Below are 21,467 nucleotides of genomic sequence, written 5' to 3'. Positions count from 1 at the left end.
TTCGGGTCGCTCGGAAGCGTAATACCCTACTCCTGCTTTGTGTGTATTCCATGATGGTGGATGATTCACTAGGTAAGTTCTGGATGACTCCTCAGCTAAAAATCCCCTTTCTTTGTGCATGCCTTGGGCCTCCTTTTATAGGTCAAAGAGGTCTCCAACAGTGGCAGCACAGGACTCCCACGGGATGCACAGTGAAACAGTGCACCCACGGGTTGTACGGCTCAGTATAGTGCCTTTGACGTCTAATAAGACGCATTAAATGCTTCGTCAGGTGCTCTAGACATGGGACAGGGACGCATCCCCTCGGCATTGTTTTCCCCAGATACCACTCGACACACGTCTTGCGAATCAACACGTATCAAGTGGCGAGGGGCAGATGGCCTCTACGCTGGCTCAGAGGTGGGTTGGGATCTTGCCGGGAGCGGGTCGTATTGGAGGTTCGCTAAGTCCCCCGGCAAGGATCTTGCCGGGGCTTTGCTAGCCTCCTCGGGCAAGGATCTTACCGGGGGCTCTGCCTGTGGTCTTCAGCCTTATGGGCTTGGCGGAGCCTTCCCTGGCACACCCTAGATAGCAGTGCAACACTCCGGGGAGGTGCGCTTGCCGGAGCGGACACTGGAGGTCTTGCCGGGGGTTCGCTGGCTTCCCCGACAAGGATCTTGCCGAGATCCCTCCTTCGAGCTTCAGTCTTTTGGCTCACTGACTTGAGCATCATCTCGATGGCTTCGTATCTACTTTCCGCTGTCCCCGACATGCCTTGCCGTAGGTGTGGCTACCTCTGCACGTGCACAAGTTCGGGGCGCTAAAGGCCCATTCTTTAGTGCACCGATAGGAGCCCCCGGGCCTAGGTAATACACGAGTGCGAGGTGTTGTTGGGCTAGGCCCAAATAGAGCACGGGCACGCGCGTCCGGGGTTTATTGAGGTTAGGCTTCCTTTGGCCACTGTGGCCCCCATTACATACCTTTGGATGCGCGACGTGGAGACGTGCGCGGAGTGGTCGATATATACGCATGGCTGGACTGTCCTACCATGACTGGCTTTTTTTCCAATGCGTGCTACATGCATAGCGAGGGCCTGGCAGGTGGTGTCCGGGACTTAATGTCCTAACTAGGGAAGAAACTGCAGTGCCCTAGATTGGAGGAGCGGGGCGTTCACCTGTTCGCCCGTGATCATGGGCGAGGGGATTGGTGGAAATGGGTGGTGGCTCATGGGGGAGGAGGAGAGCCATCCCCCATACTTCCCCCTATAAAGCTGGGGGATTGCGAGAGGCGATGCTCATCCATCCTTCCTCCAAGAGAGCATACTTCCAGAGTCCACCCTTCTCCCTTGTCTTGAGTTGCTCTCACCCCTGGCCATGGCTAGAGGGAGAGGGCGGCCACCATCCTCCGCCTCAATGGCGAGAGGTTCCCGCTTGGATCATGCCATTGCTTCAGCCGCCGATGCGAAGGATGGCCCGAGCGACTGCGGTGGGAGAGGGACGAAGGGCCGAGGTCGTCGTGGAGGCCGTGGTTAGGGAAGGAGGAGCGCTGCTCCGGCCCTTTCTCCGATGCCAGATCCTCCTCCCGTGGGGACCCATGCGGAGGGGACGGCGCTGGAGTTTGTCGTCAGGCTGCATGGCCCCATCTGGGCCCGTCTACGCCTCCCCCACCCTTTTGCCAAGGTGATGGAGGTGGCCAAGCCGCCCGTGCTGTGGCTGCGGGCGCATGGCTGTTGTAATGGCACCGTGCAGGTGGACGCGGAGTACCCTGAGCGTCGCGTCCTACTCCTTGGGCGCGGGTGGAAAAGCTTCGCCCATGCCCACAACCTCATGGATGGGCATGTTCTCCGCTTCCAAATGATGGAGGCGGATCTGCTCTCCGTCAAGATTTATGGGCGCTCAGGTGTACGCCTCAACTGCTGCAAAGAGAGCTCGAGCAGAACCGAAAGTCCTTCCTCGCACTATAGCGACGAGGAGGACAGTGATGGTAGCGGCGACGACGACATGTCTGAGATATCAGGTCAGAGTACGATGACCTGGGCTCGGACTAACCAGCGGCTGCACCATCATCGTCACCTCACACCTCTCCCCCTCTCCGTCAGGGCGAACTCGCCGGTGGATTCGACACTGCTTCATCTTCCAGCAGGCTTGTGGACCCCGACATCGTCATCCCTTCTGGTCGCCCTCTCCTCTATGCAGTGTTGGTCCAGGAGCAGCTAATCTGGGCCCCTGCCGCGGGCCTTTCTGCTCTTTTTCTTCTTGTAGATGCCGCCTCGTGCCAAAAGATAACATTATCTTAAGTTAATATAGCAACAACTACCAATGTAATATATTTGATTACATCATCATGAATAAAATGCATGCTATTTTCCTTGTTCGATTCCTTCCCGCATGGTACATACCCTACGCTGTGTTGGAAACGTGTTGGTGCGCACAGCCCTGCCGCGAGCTCTTTGAGGAACGGGTCCTGAGCAGCCTGCTGGAGGTGCCTCTGCCGGCAAGACACCTTGGTGCAATCGATCTTGCCGGTGCGTACAGCCCTGCCGCGAGCGCTCGAAGGAATAGGTCCTGAGCAGCCTGCTGGGAGTGTAGCTTCCGGCATGGCGTCTTGGCACAATCAGCGCATGCACTTAAGTTGTTGAGAAGACTCGAAACAAAGTAAAGGTGCAACTGACCGTGTCAAGGTTCCTTTGCGTGCTGGTTTTCCATACCGAAAAGGTTGAAATCGACCAAGGGAAATAACCTCTTTGCTGGGACCTTGCTGGTGCGGCTGGCCCTGTCGCGAGCGCTTCGAGGATCGGATCCTTAGCAGCTTGCTGGAGGTGCTGGTACCAGAAGGCACCTTGGCATTCTCAGCGCTGCCACTTAAGTTGCTGAGCGGGATCGATGCAAAGCAAGGGCACGTTTGATCAAGGCAAGTTCCCCTCGAGTGCAAGTTTCTGAACCTTGTCGGTTCATTAACATTTTCCGGAGGTAAGCATAACACCAAATCTTGGATAAAACATGCATATCCATGAATATGAAAGTCGGCATGGAATGAAAAACGCTTAACTTTATTTAACTGCGCAAGGGTCAATGCCCGGCCTTGTGCGAAGGTTCACATGCCCTGCCGGCAAGACTTGAACAAAGGATGGTTGCCGGAAGGACCGGCAACTGCACTTCATGGGCTTCCAGTAAGGAACTTACCAGCATGGAAGCAGCTAGGGGCAACGCCGGGCCTGTCAGGAAGCAACAAGCCCCGACAAAGATGTAACGCTTGCCGGGGTGCTCTCCGGCTCACCCTCGACAGCTGTGCAGCACTCCGAAGAGGCGCGCTTGCCGGAGTGAGCGTCTGGGGTCGTGTCGGAGCACCCCTGGCACACCCTTGTCAACAACACATCACTCCAGGGGAGGTGCATTTGCTGGAGTGAGTGCCAAAGGTCTTGTCGGAGCCCCCGGCGCGCCCTCGACAACAACACTGCACTCTAGGGGAGGTACGTTTGCTGGAGTGTGTGGAAACCGAGGGCCCCTACCTCCTCCGCCCACGCCTGAGCGGCCGCCGGGCTGCATAGTCATAGACGCGGTGGTCGCGGACGGATCTGCCGCCATGGCCGCCCTTTCCTTGGGATCCATGGTGACATATGACGATGATGGAATTGATGCCCCGACTGCTTGTTCAGGTTAGCGCACCTTGACCCCCTACCTGGTGCGCCAGAGATGTCATGGGAAACGAACACCTATGGGATCCGAGAGGGTCCCTTGTGGTTCGGCTGGGGAGAGGGAAGCACCAATAGGAGAACAAATAGGCGGCACAAGGGGAGATTTACCCAGGTTCGGGCCGCTCGGAAGCGTAATACCCTACTCCTGCTTTGTGTGTGTATTCGATGATGGTGGATGATTCACTAGGTAAGTTCTGGATGACTCCTCAGCTAAAAATCCCCTTTCTTTGTGCATGTCTTGGGCCTCCTTTTATAGGTTAAAGGGGTCTCCAAGAGTGGCAACACAGGACTCCCATGGGGTGCATAGTGAAACAGTGCACGCACGGGGCGTACGACTCAGTATAGTATGTCTGACATCTAAGCACACACATTAAATGCTTCGTCAGGTGCTCCAGACATGGGAGAGGCACGCGTCCCCTCGACAATGTTTTCCCAAGATACCGCTGAACATGCGTCTTGCGAATCGACACCTATCAAGTGGTGAGGTGCAGTTGGCCTCTGCGCTGGCACAGAGGTGGGCTGGGATCTTGCCGGGAGCGGGTCATACTGGAGCTTCGCTAAGTCCCCCGGCAAGGATCTTGCCAGGGCTTTGTTAGCCTCCCCAGGCAAGGATCTTGCCGGGGGCTCTGCCTACGGTCTTCAGCCTTCTAGGCTTGCCGGAGCCTTCCCTGGCACAACCTTGATAGCAACGCAACACTCCGGGGAGGTGCGCTTGCCGGAGCGGACGCCAGAGGTCTTCCCGGGGGTTCGCTGGGTTCCCCGACAAGGATCTTGCCGGGATCCCTCCTTTGGGCTTCAGTCTTCTGGCTCGCTGACTTGAGCATCATCTTGATGGCTTCGTATCTACTTCCCTCTGTCCCCGGCAGGCCTTTCCGCACACGTGGCTACCTGTGCCCGTGCACAAGTCCGGGGCGCTAAAGGGCCAATCTTTAGTGCACCGACATGCTCGCTCTTTGATTACCATCGGATTAGTGATGAACTTCAATAATTGTTATTTAGTGCATGCGTTGAGCATGAACATTACATCTGGATCTTGTTTAGTGCGACATGGTTACTCATTTAAATCAGATAATAATGGTTGTTCTATTTATATGAGTAATATCTTTTATGGTCATGCACCCAATGTGAGGGGTTTGTTCTTATTGAATCTCCATAGTGATAACACACATGTTCAAAATATTGATGCCAAAAGATCTAAGACTAATAATGGTAGTACCCCTTTCTTGTGGCACTGGCGTTTAGGTCATATTGGTGTAAAACGCATGAAGAAACTCCATGTTGATGGACTTTTGGAGTCACTTGATTTTGAATCACTTGACACATGTGAACCATGCCTCATGGGCAAGATTACTGAAACCATGTTCTCCGGAATAATGGAGCGGGCAAGTGACTTGTTGGAAATCATACATACTGATGTGTGAGGTCCGATGAGCATTGGGGCATGTGGTGGATATCGTTATTTTCTCACCTTCACCGATGACTTAAGTAGATATGGGTATATTTATTTAATGAAGCACAAGTCTGAAACGTTTGAAAAGTTCAAGCAATTTCAATGTGAAGTTGAGAATCATCACCACAAAAAGATTAAATTCCTACGATCTAATCAAGGAGGAGAATATCTGAGTCACGAGTTTGGCAATCACTTAAGACAATGTGGAATTGTTTCATAGCTGACGCCACCTAGCCATAGCGTACTAGTGTGTCTGAATGTCGTAATTGTACCTTATTGGATATGGTACGTCCTATGATGTCTCTTGCCGATTTGTCGTTGTCGTTTTGGGGTTATGCGTTAGAGACAGCTACATTCACTTTAAATAGGACACCATCTAAATCCGTTGAGACGACGCCCTATGAACTATGGTTTGGCAAGAAACCAAAGTTGTCATTTCTTAAAGTTTGGGGATGCGATGCTTATGTCAAAAAGCTTCAGCCAGAAAAGTTGGAACCCAAAGCGTAGAAATGAGTTTTCATAGGATACCCAAAAGAAACAGTTTGGTTTACCTTCTATCTCAGATCCGAAGGCAAAGTGTTTTTTGCTAAGAACGGAGCATTTCTTGAGAAAGAGTTTCTATCGAAAGAATTGAGTGGGAGGAAGATAGAATTTTATGAGGTTGTTGAACCTTTACTTCAACGAGAGAGTAGCACAACGCATAAATATGTTTCTATGGAGTCTACATCATTTGAAGAGGAAGCTAATGATGATGATCATGGAGCTTCAGATAAAGTTGCTATCAAGCCTCATAGGTCGACAAGGGCACATACTTCTCCTGAGTGGTATGGTAACCCTGTCTTAACAGTCATGTTCTTGGATAACAATGAACCTACGAGCTATGGAGAAGCAATGGTGGGCTCGGATTCCAACAAAATAGTTAGAGGCCATGAAATCTGAGATAGGATCCATGTATGGAAACAAAGTATGGACTTTGGAAGTATTACTTGAAGGGCGAAAGGCCATTCAGAATAAATGGATCTTTAAGAAGAAGACGAACGCGAGCGGTAATGTCACCATCTATAAAGGTCGACTTGTGGCAAAAGGTTTTTCACAAGTTCAAGGAGTTGACTATGATGAGACTTTCTCATCCGTAGCGATGCTTAAGTCCGTCAGAATCATGTTAGCAATATCTGCATTTTTCGATTATGAAATTTGGCAGATGGATGTCAAAAACAATGTTCCTTAACAATTTCCTTAAGGAAGAGTTGTATATGATGCAACCGGAAGGTTTTGTCGATCCAGAGAATGCTGGCAAGGTGTGTGATACGTCTCCGTCGTATCTACTTTTCCGAACTCTTTGCCCTTGTTTTGGACTCTAATTTGCATGATTTGAATGGAACTAACCCGGACTAACGCTGTTTTCAGCACAATTGCCATGGTGTTGTTTTTGTGCAGAAATAAAAATTCTCGGAATGACCTGAAAATTTGCACAGAATTTTTCTGGAATTAAAGAAAAATACCTGCGCAAAGATCCACCGGAGGGAGTGGGCCACAAGCCCCTGGGCCGCGGCCACCCCCCTAGGTCACGCCGTGAGGGCTTGTGGGGCCCACGTGGCTCCACCGCCTCCAAACTCAGCTCTATATATTCCGTCTCGCCCGAAAAAAAATCAAAGAGAAGGATTCATCGCGTTTTACGATACGGAGGCGCCGCCACCTCCTGTTCTTCATCTGGAGGGCAGATCTGGAGTCTGTTTTGGGCTCCGGAGAGGGGAAATCGTCGCCATCGTCATCATCAACCTTCCTCCATCGACAATTCCATGATGCTCTTCAACGTTCGTGAGTAATCTCATCGTAGGCTTGCAGGACGGTGATGAGTTGGATGAGATCTATCATGTAATCGAGTTAGTTTGACGGGGATTGATCCCTAGTATCCACTATGTTCTAGATTGATGTTGCTACTACTTGGCTATGCTTAATGCTTGTCACTAGGGCCCGAGTGCCATGATTTCAGATCTGAACCTATTATGTTGTCGCCAATATATGTGTGTTTTAGATCCTATCTTGCAAGTTGTAGTCACCTACTATGTGTTATGACCCGGCAACCCCGGAGTGACAATAGTCGGAACCACTCCCGGAGATGACCATAGTATGAGGAGTTCATGTATTCACCACGTGTTAATGCGTTGGTCCGGTTCTTTATTGAAAGGAGAACCTTAATATCCCGTAGTTTCCATTAGGACCCCGTTGCCATGGGAGGGATGGACAATAGATGTCATGCAAGTTCTTTTCCCTAAGCACGTATGACTACATACGGAATACATGCCTACATTAGATTGACGAACGGGAGCTAGTTACATATCTCTCCGTGTTATAGCTGTTACATGATGAATCACATCCGGCATACTCATCCATCACCGATCCACTGCCTACGAGTCTTTTACTACTGGTCCTTGCTATGTTACTTTGTTGCTACTGCTGTTACTGCTGCTGCTGTTACTCTGCTGCTACTGCTGTTCCTTGCTACTGCTGTCACTACTGTTGTTACTTTGTTGTTACTTGTTGCAAGACTTTTCTGGTGCCGCTGCTAGGGAAGAATAGTTCCCCGTCCATGTGCTATTTACTAGCGCCATTGATACAACAAGTTAGGAATAGTCTGGCGTCAACAGATCTTTTTCTGACACCGTTGCTATCATACCACTTTGCTACTGATACTTTGCTTGTAGATACTAATCTTTTAGGTGTTGTTGAAATTGACAAACTCAGCTGCTAATACTTGAGAATATTCTTTCGCTTCCCTTTGTGTCGAATCAATAAATTTGGGTTGAGTACTCTACCCTCGAAAATTGTTGTGATCCCCTACACTTGTGGGTTATCAAGACTATTTTCTGGCACCGTTGCCGGGGAATCCCAACTATATTCTCTGAGTCACTTGGGATTGACGTCTGCTGGTCACTATGAGGAATTTGAAAGATCCAAGAATTGAAATCTTGCCCTCAACTACGAGGACAGGTAAGGAACTGCCATCTAGCTCTGCACTTGATTCACCTTTAGTTTTGAGTAAGTTTGCGACATCGCCTCCTGCTAGAAATCTTGATATGTCGCATGTGCTTGATACTACTGTGCTTGATGATGCTACTTCTGCTGCCCATGATTCTACTATGCCTGATGATGCTATGCTTGATACTATGCCTGATAATGCTATGCTTGATACTATGCCTGATACTGCTTTGCCACTAGGTGCATTCCTTGATGCACAAATTGCTAGAGTTGCTGCTAGACGTGATGATACTTCTGAAACAGCTGATACTATTGAAGTACAACCTGCTGTTTTGCCTGCTAGAACTAGCTCTCCTATGCCTGAATTGCCTGATATGCCCGAACGTTATGTTATGGAGGGAGAGATAGCCGAGGATTTTCTTGCGTGTAAGGATAGCTATGATGTTGAGAAATTACTGCTCAAGTGGAAAGAAAAATCTCTGAACGCTAGGATGAAATACGACCCGAAGTTTGCTACTTCGCCTATCTTTGTGACCGATAAGGATTATGAATTCTCTGTCGACCCTGAGTTAATCACTCTGGTCGAATCTGATCCTTTTCACGGTTATGAGTCTAAAACGGTTGTAGCCCATCTTACCAAACTGCACGATATAACCACCCTATTCACTAGAGAGGAAAAGATCCGTCACTACTATATCCTCAAGCTGTTTCCTTTCTTGCTAAAGGATGATGCTAAGACTTGGTTCACTTCTCTTGCTCCTGGTTGTGTGTGTAGCCCCCAGGATATGGTCTACTACTTCTTTGACAAATATTTCCCTACCCATAAGAAGCAAGCTGCCTTGCAGGAAATATACAACTTTGCTCAAGCTGAAGAAGAAAGTCTCCCACAAGCTTGGGGGAGGCTCATCCAACTACTGAATGCTTTGCCTGATCACCCTCTTGAGAAGAATGAAGTACTTGATATCTTCTATAATGGACTTACCGATGCTTCCAAAGATCACCTAGATAGTTGTGCTGGTTGTGTTTTAAGGAACGAACTGTAGAACAATCTGAGATTCTACTGAATAACATCTTGTGCAATGAGAATCCTTGGACTATTCCCGAACCACCTCCGAAGCCAACTCCAAAGAAAAGAGATATTCTATTCCTCAGTCTTGAAGATATGCAAGAAGCTAAGAAATCTATGCGAGAGAAAGGCATTAAATCTAAAGATGTCAAAAATCTACCACCTATCGAGGAGATCCATGGTCTCGATAACCCGATACAGGTAGTAGAAGTAAATTCTCTGCATATGTTTGATGAGAGTGATATTCCTTTTGATAAACCTTCTAGCCTATGCCTGGATGAATTTGATAACTTTGTTGCCAAACAACAAAGCTTCAATGATTATGTTAGCAGACAATTGGAACAGAATGCTCGTATGCTTAGTCATTTAAGTGCTTGTGTGGACAGAAATGTCAATGATCTTAAGCTTCTGAGTAAACATGCCTCCATGGTTACTACTCAGGTAGAACAAGTACTTAAGGCTCAGAATGACTTGCTCAATGAGTTGAATGAAAATTTCGTTAGAGTCGTTACTAGAGGCGATAGAATGACTCAGGAACCTTTGTATCCTGAGGGTCATCCGAAGAGAATTGAACAAGATTCTCAAGGAGTTAGCATTGATGCACCTAGTCATCCTAGAAAGAAGAAGAAATATGATAGGAACTTGCACGCTAGCAATCCTGTTGCTGCTACACCTGAGAGTCCGAACGATGTCTCCATCTCTGATGCTGAAACATAATCTGGGGATGAACATGAGCCTATTGATAATATCAATAGTGATGTTCATGTTGATGCTCTACCTAGAAATGATAAGGATGTGGAGATTGAACTTGTTGATCTTGATAACCCACAACCTAAGAATAGAAGATACGATAAGAATGACTTCACTGCTAGGAAGCATGGTAAAGAAAGGGAACCATGGGTTCAGAAACCCATGCCCTTTCCTCCCAAACCATCCAAGAAAAAGGATGATGAAGATTTTGAGCACTTCATTGAAATGATCAGACCTGTCTTTCTGCAAATGCGTTTGACAAATATGCTCAAAATGTCTCCGTATGCTAAGTACATGAAAGATACTGTGACTAATAAGAGGAGGATACCTGAGGTTGAGATTTCCACCATGCTTGCTAATTATACCTTCAAGGGTGGAACTCCTAAGAAACTAGGTGATCCCGGTGTGCCCACTATACCTTGCTCCATTAAAGGTAACTATGTTAGAACTGCTTTATGCGACCTTGGAGCCGGTGTTAGTGTTATGCCTCTCTCTCTCTTTATCGTATACTTGAACTGGATAAGATGACACCCACTGAAATCTCTCTACAAATGGCCGACAAATTAACTGCTTTCCCTATCGGCATTTGCGAGGATGTGCCTGTTGTGGTTGCTAACATCACTATCTTAAAAAACTTTGTTATCTTGGATATTCCTGAGGACGATGCCATGGCGGTGTCGGGACCCCGATCCTGAGTCATAAGAACCTAGCCTGTAACACATCACATCACTTTGCGGCCTCACGCATGGTAAACTCCACGGCTGCCATCTTACCTTGGTCGGGACCGTTTGCGTCTTTTGGCTCACGTATATGAATATGTTGCTAGCGTTCAAACGACAAAGAACCCGGGTCGACATGACTAGTTATAAACCCCAGCGGTACAACCGTACAGGGACAGGCATACATAACCCAGCAAAGCAGGTGTCGGTCATCAACGTGTGTAGACGAGTCGTAGCAAGCTACAAGGACTCCATTACACCGCGTGACATTTCCCCGAGGGGACAGACACAGCAGCAAAGAAGGATACGACGGTCAATCAATGTGTTCCGAGCAGTAGCAAACTACCAAGGCTCAATGGAATCACAAAGAGGCATTTCCCTGTAAAGAGTACTACTAAAGGCAAACAACTAGGTGTCGAATCCCACACATATAATGCGTTTCAAACATACACACATTATGCACGATATGTGTAGATACAACATGGCATCACAACATAACTCTATGACTCAAGCATTTATTAAAGACTCATAAGAGTCAACATAGTATGATATTACAAACAGGGGTCTCGTGACCCGACACTCAAGTCATACAAACAACAAGCAGAAGCAAATCATGTCTGGGTACAGACATGTACTAAAAGTGGCTGGAAGAGCCTGAAAAGCTACTATGACCCTACCAAAGGAGCCAGACCTCTGTCTGGGATTCCCAAGCTATTCCGGTCAACATCAAACACATCGCGTAGAACCTTTAATGAGTCTAAGTCTTCTCTGCAAAAACATAAATAAAGCAACCGTGAGTACAAAGGTACTCAGCAAGTCTTACATCAGAACTATCTACATATGCATCATGTTTCAATGAAAAGGATTGTGGGGTTTGATTGCAGCAAGCCAGCTTTGACTCTTGGCTAACCTGTACTACGACTACAAGTTCTTTCCTTGAGGTGGGATAACGCACACGAGTCCACATATTCACCAATTCAATACACCACTATGGATCCACTCTCGACTCCCTACGAGAAGGCCTTCCATAGCACTCACACTTATCTTGCATGTTTTAGAGTATCCATTTAAATTGTCTATGTACCACGTAATGTTTCCAAGTAGTCCATAACCGAGGACGTGGCTATTCGAACAGATTGAATCACCCTGCAGGGGTATACTTCTTCACACATGCTCCCACCACTTAGCACCATATGCACGTCATGCATCTCGGCAACCTTCAAGCGGAAGCACTGGCGTGGGTGTCGGCCACGACCGTTAACCACAAAAGACCCTAGTCCATGTTTATCGCCTATTTGAGACTGAACCCGCAAGGAAGTCCGGCCGAGGTTTCCTCTACGGCCCCAAACGATGCGCGCAGGGTTCCCAAGCCCACCATCCGGGTGCCACTTGGTACACCGTGCCACTGTGTATCTACCGCAGAGAAGCCTACCCCGTCGGGCAGAGCTAAACACGGCCACCAACACTTTTCCTACAAACACCAGAAACTAATTGCAACTCCTGGACAGAGATCTAGGCAATTAATAAGCCGAGCGGGGTCATATTTCAGGGCCCAATGCATGGTAGTATCTTGTCTTGGATAACATACACAGAACTCAGTTCTTAAGGACGGTCCCAATGAGACAACCCACCATGTACTCCTACATGGCCTCTCATCGCTACCTTTACCAAATCAGATTCACACCTTTACTCTCACACTGTAGGACATGAACACAACCATCCGATTCATCATCCAGACGGATCAGACCCGACATGACTCTAAGCATAGCAGGCATTGTAAACAAGCATGGATGAGTAAGCACATCAAGGCTCAAGAAGTTGCTACTCATGCTAAATGGTTTCAACTATTTACTGTGACAAAATCAGGTCATGCAAAGGAATGGGTTCAACTACCGATAACATGTACAGTTGAATCGTGTTTGTCCTAATGCAGTAAAAGGGAGCAGGAGCGAGAGAGTGGGTTTATTTCAATATGCTCAAGGGGGGGGTTGCTTGCCTGACACGTCTGAAGATAGCAATGAGTCTTCATCAATGTCAACGATCACATCGTCGGAAACATCGTTTACCGAGGGGGAACAAAACCGACAAAGAAGAAAGAACAACAATTACTTCACGGAAATGCAACACTATGATGCATGCTCAAGACATGAAATGAAAGGTGGCAGGGCTAATGTGGCTATCATTTCTGAAGTTGAAGTTGGTTTGAATTAGGATCCAAACATCACTTCAAGCCGGGTATCTTTCCAAGTACCCTTATAATTGATTCGACCTGATGCTCATAACAATTTATTCCAACATGTATGGAGTTAGTATTTTGAGGTACTGATTTGCATTGACCAATGTTTGGTCATAACAATTGAAGTGGAATTCAGATAAGTATCAAATTCCATCTCCAAACTAATTATGAAATTTATCCTATTCACCATTTTGCCTATTTGGTGTTGTTAACTTTTTCAAACATGCATGAAAATGCCATAATCAGATTCCTTGGATTTTTCTGATACTTTTTCATATATAAATTATTTTCATCCGAGTTATATTTTAATGTCTATGATTTTTACAAGTTTTAGGCATTTTTTGGAATTAATTAAAATCAGAAAAGCTTTATTGCGTCACTGCGACGTTAGACTGGCGTCATCAGTCAACAGCAGCCGTCCGAGGTCAAACCTGACCAGTGGGGTCCACTGGTAAGTGACCCAGGGCTTAATCCCGCGTTGACCCACCCTAATGGTGGTTTGACTCACCCGTGGGGCCCTATGTCAGCGTCTCTGGGGAGGGGGTGTTAGTGGTTAATGGCTGGCCACGTCCACCCCCATCGGAGGGTGGTCATCGAAGACCATGGCCATGGCGGAGGACTCACCGGAGTTGGCCTAACCGCGGCTATAGGGGACTATTTGCGACGCGGTTTGCGGCTACGGGACGCTGGCGAAGCGCCCGTTCTGGCAGGGGGTAGCAAGAGGGCTAGGGTGGCAGGGAGATGTGCCGGCGACGAGCATGCGCGGCGGTCGGAAGTCGGGCTCGACCGGGATGTGCTCTGGAGGGCGATTTCGAGCGGGAGAAAGAGGGGAAAACATCAGAGGCTCACAGGGGTTCCATTCCTGGCATCGACGAAGTTGGAAGGGCTCTGTGGCAGCGGATCGACGGCGGCGGATCTCGGTGACCGGAGATGGGGAAGACGGCGGTGGCGACGCTTCAGGAGGCTGCAACTTGATTCCTTCGGCATGGAGAAGCTACTCGTCGTGGCAGAGAGGATGGACTGCTCGGGGAGGCTTCGCTGCGGCCGGAAATGCGCCGGTGAGCTCAAGCACAGCTCGGCCATGGCGGGAGGAAGAGGAGAGGGAAGCAGGAGGAGGAAACGGTGCTAGGTGAGGGGGAAAAGATCCAGGGGCTCATCCACATCGTCTGCATACGCGGATAGGGACGGAGGAGGTGCCTCCAGCGTGAAGCACGAGGTGGAGGCGGCGCACGCAGCTGCTCGGGGAAGACGACGAGCAGGGGGAGAGGCCCTGGTGGGCTGGGCCTGCAGGGGCGACAGGTAAGCGTTTCCTTTTTTTTCTTCTATTCTTTTCTGTTTTGTTATTTCTAACATTTGTTTTATTTGTTTTGGCTCCAACTAATTCAAAGAAAATAGGTAAACAACTCTGGGGTGTTATTTGGAATATTTCCAACCCCATGTGAAGTTTTCAACATTTTATAAAACTAGGAAGTATTTGAAATCAATTAATTAATTGATTTCAGTGGCTTTTGAGTTTAAAATAAAATGCCAAAAGTATTTTGAAAATATATATCACCCCTGATATTTTCTTTCCAACATTTATCAAAAATGATGGACTTTTATGAAAACCATTTTGGTTCATTGATTTGTCACCACTTTTGAATTGTTTTGCATATAGAGTTGCTAGGGTTTTGTTTTGAATATAGAGTAGCTAGGATTTTTCTCTTGTTGAACCTATTTGGATGTTGTTTTGTGTTAGGGTTTGGTCATCCCCATTTGTAGATCATCCAAAATTGAATTAAATTGATTTGAATGCATGCATGAATGCTCACTGATGCAACTAACTACAAGCTATAATCTAGGGCTATGACACGCGGTCATCCTTGGAAGACCCTTTTTAAACGCTGCAGGGGCTGTTATAGATTGCAACAAAGGCAATCTCACTTTCCATGTCAACGGTAATGAGCATACGGTGCACTTTCCGAAGAAACAATATCGAGTACATTGCATCAATGCTATCGAAAAAACTTCATCGATTCTTATTGGGAGCTTTGAATGCCCTATTCCTCCTGCTAAGATGAAGTATGATTTGCTTGTTGGGGAGATACACATCCCCATTGAGGTGACCTAGTGACTATTCTAAAATTCTCCGTTCTCTTTTGTGATTCGAATTTTTTTGTCAAAGAGACTTGATCAACCTCACTGACGGTTTTCTTTCGATGACCATGAGATGGATGAATCGAGGAGTCACAAACCTCTGTTCCAAGCTTTCACCTTTGGTTGTTAGAATAAAAATGATAGATTTAGTTTAGTTTTCCCTGTTTTCTGTTTTAGCGTCCGGTGGAAAAGTACCCCGAAAATGAAAGTTCCCCGAACGTCCTGAAAATCAAGTATGATTTTTTCTGGATTTTTTGAAAAATTCTGAGACAAAGAGCTTGTCTGGGGTTGCACCAGTGGGCCACAAGCCCTTGGGGCGCGGGCACCCCCTGGCCGCGCCACCGAGGCTTGCGTGGCCCACAGGCACCCCCTACACTCATTCTTGCTCTCATCTGGTTCTCCTACCTCCATAAAAAATCGTTTCGGAGCTCAAACCCGTGTTCTTGCTCCTCTTGGTGGGATTTTCGATCTCTTTGCTCAAATCACCATTCTCCGAACTGTTTTGGGGAAATTACTCCTTGGTAAGTGACTCCTCCATTTGTCCAATTAGTTTTTGCTCTAGTGCCTTATACTCCGCGTATTTTTGCTGCCTTGGTGACCATGTTCTTGAGCTTTGCATGCTAATTTTAGCTGGTCCCAAGTAGTTTTGATGCGTAATATGGCCTCTAGGCACTTGTGGGAGTATTTGCTACAAGTTTAGTTGAGCCTTGTTCACTTTTCCTTAGAATCACTAAAAAATTCAAAATTTTCAAAGATAGAAAAGGGAAAAGATGAGGAGGTTCTTAAGAGGCTCTTCAAGCCGTGACCCCAAGGATGATGGGAGTGAGAAGAAGCCCAAGTATCTGGTCCCTTGAGTCGCAGAAGTTCGAGCTTGCGAGTGGCCAAGCGACGTGTTCTTACGCGCCGCTGGAATTTATGAGGACTTTTATCACTTGGTGGAGAACGCAGGCCTTACCGCCTTTGTTGAAGATAAGTGTCCGCAATACCTCCTCCTCACTAATATCTTCGTACAAAGCTTTAACTTCTATCCGAGGAAGAATCCTCCTATGGTTGAGTTCAAACTTTATGATATCCCCCAGCGCATGTCACTCCAAGATTTTTGCAATGTTTGCAAATTACCTTACGTTGGCGATATTCATGAACCCCGTCCACGGGACTTGGAAGCTTTCATCGATACAATTTCTGTAAGGAGAGGAGAGAGGAGTGTCTTGTGCTAGAGCTGCTAGCATTCATTTTCCCGTGCTTCGGTACTTCTCACTTTTTGTGGGAAAATGTTTGATTGGCCGTGGGAAAGCTGGGTCACTTAGTTCCCCAGATCTTGCGGTCTTGCGCGAAGTCCTTTATAATGATAAAACTTATAGCTTGGGCGCTATAGTAGCTCAACGGTTGAACACGAACCGTCCTAAGGGCATTGTCTATGGAGGTATCTATGCTACTCGTCTTGCTAGACACTTTGAGATACCTATTAGACTGGAGGAGGAAGAAGAGATTCTTCTTCCCGAGAGATATCTAGATTACGATAGCATGGTTCGCCATGACTTTCTTGAGAGAGATATAAATAGAAGGATGATTTATAACCTGGTATTTAGTCAGGGTACTCGTGAGACTATTACTTTGCCTGCTCCTTCTTTGTTCAATCTTCATGCAGGCAGGTACATTATCATGCCCTCACACATCTACGCATATTGGGGCCTAGCCCAACCACAGGTGCCCGTGCCCGAGCCACCAGTTTATCAGTGGGAGCCAGAGGAGCTCACACAACAGTGGCATCCTCAGTCCACTCCAGAGTATCCCGGAGCTGGTTATTTACCTCCTTGGGAGTAGACCAACTTAGGCCAAAAGGCTAAGCTTCGGGGAGTATGTGTTTCTCACCGACTTTACATTCTTGCTTATGCTTTCACTTTGTTCGTCGGTGTTCACACTTTGCCACTGTATCATCCATGCTAGTTTATTTTCTTTTTCTCGTTTTCTTTTCGTGTGTCTGTCTAGTTTAAAAAAAACCCAAAAATATTTTATTTTCCTTCTTTTGCTTGTTGGGAGCTTTCTCGTGTAAATAGTTTTCTTTTTTCCTTTGGGTCAAGGTAGAAGATCATGGTTACAATGTTTAGTGGCTCTCGCATGCATACCTGTTTAGCTGTTAAAGAGCCATATTACTTTGTCTTCTCCTTTGTGTTTGCCTGTAGATTCCAGCGTAGTCCAATGCACGAGCACGCTTATTATTGTTCACATCGTTCGGTCATGCAAGTTAAAGGCAATAATGACGATATATGATGAAGTGACTGAGCCTGGAAAAGCTGGTATGAACTCGATCTATTTTGTTCTTGTAAATATGACTAGCTCATCATGCCTGATTCAACTTTGTTGTGAGAGAAACATGTTTGCAATGACAACTTAGAGATCATAGTTGCTTATGCCATGCTTACTTAGCTAGGAGCTTATAATGGTTTGTCTTGGATGCCCACATGAATTTTGAGATGACTGTGTTGTAGTATGATAGGATGGTATCCTCCTTTGAATGATTCAAGTGGCTTGACTTCGCACATGTTTACGCATGTAGTTGAAACAAAATCAACATGGCCTCTATGATATTCATGTTCATGGTGATTTATGTCCTACTCATGCTTGCACTCAATGTTAGTTAATCTCAATGCATTTTGATGACTGTTGTCGCTCTCTAGTTGATCGCTTCCTAGTCTTTTGCTAGCCTTCACTTGTACTAAGCGGGAATACTGCTTGTGCATCCACTCCCATAAACCCAAAGTTGTTCCATATGATTCTACCATACCTACCTATGTGCGGTATCTACCTGTCGTTCCAAGTAAATTTGCATGTGCCACTCTCTAAATCTTCAAGAAATAATCTGTTTTGCATGCCCGAACCGCTCCTGTGGTGACAGGGGGCTATCAATATCTTCCATGCTAGGCGTGTTATCCTCGATATGTGTTTATTCACTATCATTCACGAGAAAGGGGTCGGTAATTGGAACTCCCAGTTCCATGCTCAAATTGAAAAGATAATTGCAAACAAAACTCCCCCAGGATTGATGTTGGTATGGACGGTGCCTGAGGATTCGGCTAGCCGTGGAGTGTGATTGATTGGTTGTGGGGGAGTCAAAACTTTACTTTTCTGTTTGGGAACCACCTATAGCATGTGTAGCGTGGAAGATGTTGAGAACTCTTAGTCATTGCGTTGACAATGAAAGCATGCCACCCAAAATTATTATCTCTATTTTCAAAGCTTGAGCTCTGGCACCTCTGCAAATCAATGCTTCCCTCTGCGAAGGGCCTATCTATTTATGTTCCTGTTGAGTCATCCTCCTCTTATAAAAGCACCAATTAGAGAGCACGTCTGTCGTTTTTATGCTTAGCTTTTAACTGTGTTGTGTATGACCGTGACTGGATCTTCTTTGCCATGAGTTACAATGTTTAGTCAGCCCTTGGTCTTTGAAGGTGCTCTGCATTTATGTTTTGCGGTCTCAAAAAGAGCTAGCGAGATACCACCTGTTCGTACTACTTCATGTTGTTTTGATTGAAGTGTTGACATTCGAGGCTTATTATTATTTGCTTGCTAGTTGATTATGCCATTGATATGAGTTTACCTGAGACTAGATGTCATTTGCTTATGTGGTTTGCTTGTGATCTTGCTGAAATTCTGGTTATGAGTTAGACATAGTTGCAACAACAAGATCAAACAGAGTTCGTCAAAGTTTTTCTTTTGTCTCTTTCAGTTTGTCAACTGAATTGCTTGAGGACAAGCAAGGCTTTAAGCTTGGGGGAGTTGATACGTCTCCGTCGTATCTACTTTTCCGAACTCTTTTACCCTTGTTTTGGACTCTAATTTGCATGATTTGAATGGAACTAACCCGGACTAACGCTGTTTTCAGCAGAATTGCCATGGTGTTGTTTTTGTGCAGAAATAAAAATTCTCGGAATGACCTGAAAATTTACACATAATTTTTCTGGAATTAAAGAAAAATACCTGCGCAAAGATCCACCGAAGGGAGTGTGCCAGTGGGCCACAAGCCCCTGGGCCGCGGCCACCCCCTAGGCCGCGCCGTGAGGGCTTGTGGGGCCAACGTGGCTCCACCGCCCCAAAACTCAGCTCTATATATTCCGTCTCGCCCGGAATAAAATCAGAGACAAGGATTCATCGCGTTTTATGATACGGAGGCGCTACTAACTCCTGTTCTTCATCTAGAGAGCAGATCTGGAGTCCGTTTTGGGCTCCGGAGAGGGGAAATCGTCACCATCATCATCATCAACCTTCCTCCATCGACAATTCTATGATGCTCTTCACCATTCGTGAGTAATCTCATCGTAGGCTTGCTAGACGGTGATGAGTTGGATGAGATCTATCATGTAATCAAGTTAGTTTTGACGGGGATTGATCCCTAGTATCCACTATGTTCTAGATTGATGTTGCTACTACTTGGCTATGCTTAATGCTTGTCACTAGGGCCCGAGTGCCATGATTTCAGATCTGAACCTATTATGTTGTCGCCAATATATGTGTGTTTTAGATCCTATCTTGCAAGTTGTAGTCACCTACTATGTGTTATGACCCGGCAACCTCGGAGTGACAATAGCCGGAACCATTCCTGGAGATGACCATAGTATGAGGAGTTCATGTATTCACCACATGTTAATGCGTTGGTCCGGTTCTTTATTGAAAGGAGAACCTTAATATCCCGTAGTTTCCATTAGGACCCGGCTGCCACGGGAGGGATGGACAATAGATGTCATGCAAGTTCTTTTCCCTAAGCACGTATGACTACATACGGAATACATGCCTACATTAGATTGACGAACGGGAGCTAGTTACATATCTCTCCGTGTTATAGTTGTTACATGATGAATCACATCCGGCATACTCATCCATCACCGATCCACTGCCTACGAGTCTTTTACTACTGGTCCTTGCTACGTTACTTTGTTGCTACTACTGCTTCTGTTACTCTGCTGCTACTGTTGTTCCTAGCTACTGCTATCACTACTGCTGTTACTTGTTGCAAGACTTTTCTGGAGCCGTTGCCAGGGAAGAATAGTTCCCCGTCCACGTGCTATTTATTGGCGCCATTGATATAACAAGTTAGGAATAGTCTGCCATCAATAGATCTTTTTCTGACACCGTTGCTATCATACCACTTTGCTACTGATACTTAGCTTGCAGACACTAATCTTTCAGGTGTGGTTGAAATTGACAAACTCAGCTGCTAATACTTGAGAATATTCTTTCGCTTCCCTTTGTGTCGAATCAATAAATTTGGGTTGAATACTCTACCCTCAAAAACTGTTGCGACCCCCTACACTTGTGTGTTATCAGTGTGCAAGCTCCAGCGATCCATTTATGGGATGGTGCAAGCATCTCGAAGTTGGTATCAATGCTTTGATGAGGTGATCAAGGCATTTGGGTTTATACAAGTTTATGGAGAAGCTTGTATTTACAATAAAGTGAGTGGGAGCTCTATGGTGTTTCTAATATTATATGTCGATGACGTATTACTGATTGGAAACTATGCAATATTTTTGGGAAGTGTAAAAGAATATTTTAATAAGAGTTTTTCAATGAAGGACCTAGTTTAAGCTGCTTTCATATTAGGCATCAAGATCTATAGAGACAGATCGAGGCGCTTAATAGGACTTTCACACAGTTTTGAAGAAGTTCAATATGGATCAGTCCAAGAAAGGGTTCTTGTCTGTATTGCAAGGTGTGAAGTTGAGTAAGACTCAATGCCGAGTGAGTGCAGAAGATAGAGAAAAGATGAGTGTCGTCCCCTATGCTTGTGCCATAGGCTCTATCATATATGCAATGCTGTGCACAAGACCTTATGTCAGCCTTGCCATAAGAATGGTGGGAAGGTTTCAAAGTGATCCACGAATTGAACATTTGAAAGCGGTCAAGAATATCCTGAAGTCCCTGAAAAGGACTACGGAAATGTTTCTCGTTTATGGAGGTGATCAAGAGCCAGTCGTAAAGGGATACATCGATGCAAGCTTTGACACTGATTCGGATGACTCTAATTCTCCAACCAGATACATATTTATTATCAATGGGGGAGCGGTAAGTTGGTGCGGTTCCAAGCAAAGAGTGGTAGCTGATTCTACATGCGAAGTGGAGTACATAGCTACCTCGGAGGCGGCTAAAGAAGGTGTGTGGATGAAGGAGTTCATGAAAAATCTTGGAGTTGTGCCCAGCGCACTGGATCCAATGACTCTGTTCTGTGACAACAGTGGTGCCATTGTTCTCGCCAAGGAACCATGGTTTCACAAGAGGACCAGACACATAAAGCGATACTTCAATTCCATCCGCGATTACATCAAGGAGGAGGACATAAATATTTGCAAAGTGCACACAGATTTGAATGTTGCAGACCCGTTGACTAAGCCTCTTCCACGAGCAAAACATGATCAACACCAGAACTGTATGGGTGTTAGATTCATTATAATGTAAATCACATA

Source organism: Hordeum vulgare, chromosome 6H (genome assembly GCF_904849725.1).
Source record: "Hordeum vulgare subsp. vulgare chromosome 6H, MorexV3_pseudomolecules_assembly, whole genome shotgun sequence".
In the NCBI taxonomy this organism is placed as follows: Eukaryota; Viridiplantae; Streptophyta; class Magnoliopsida; order Poales; family Poaceae; genus Hordeum; species Hordeum vulgare.
The sequence above is the reverse complement of the archived record's forward strand: the minus strand, read 5'-3'. Positions refer to the sequence as shown.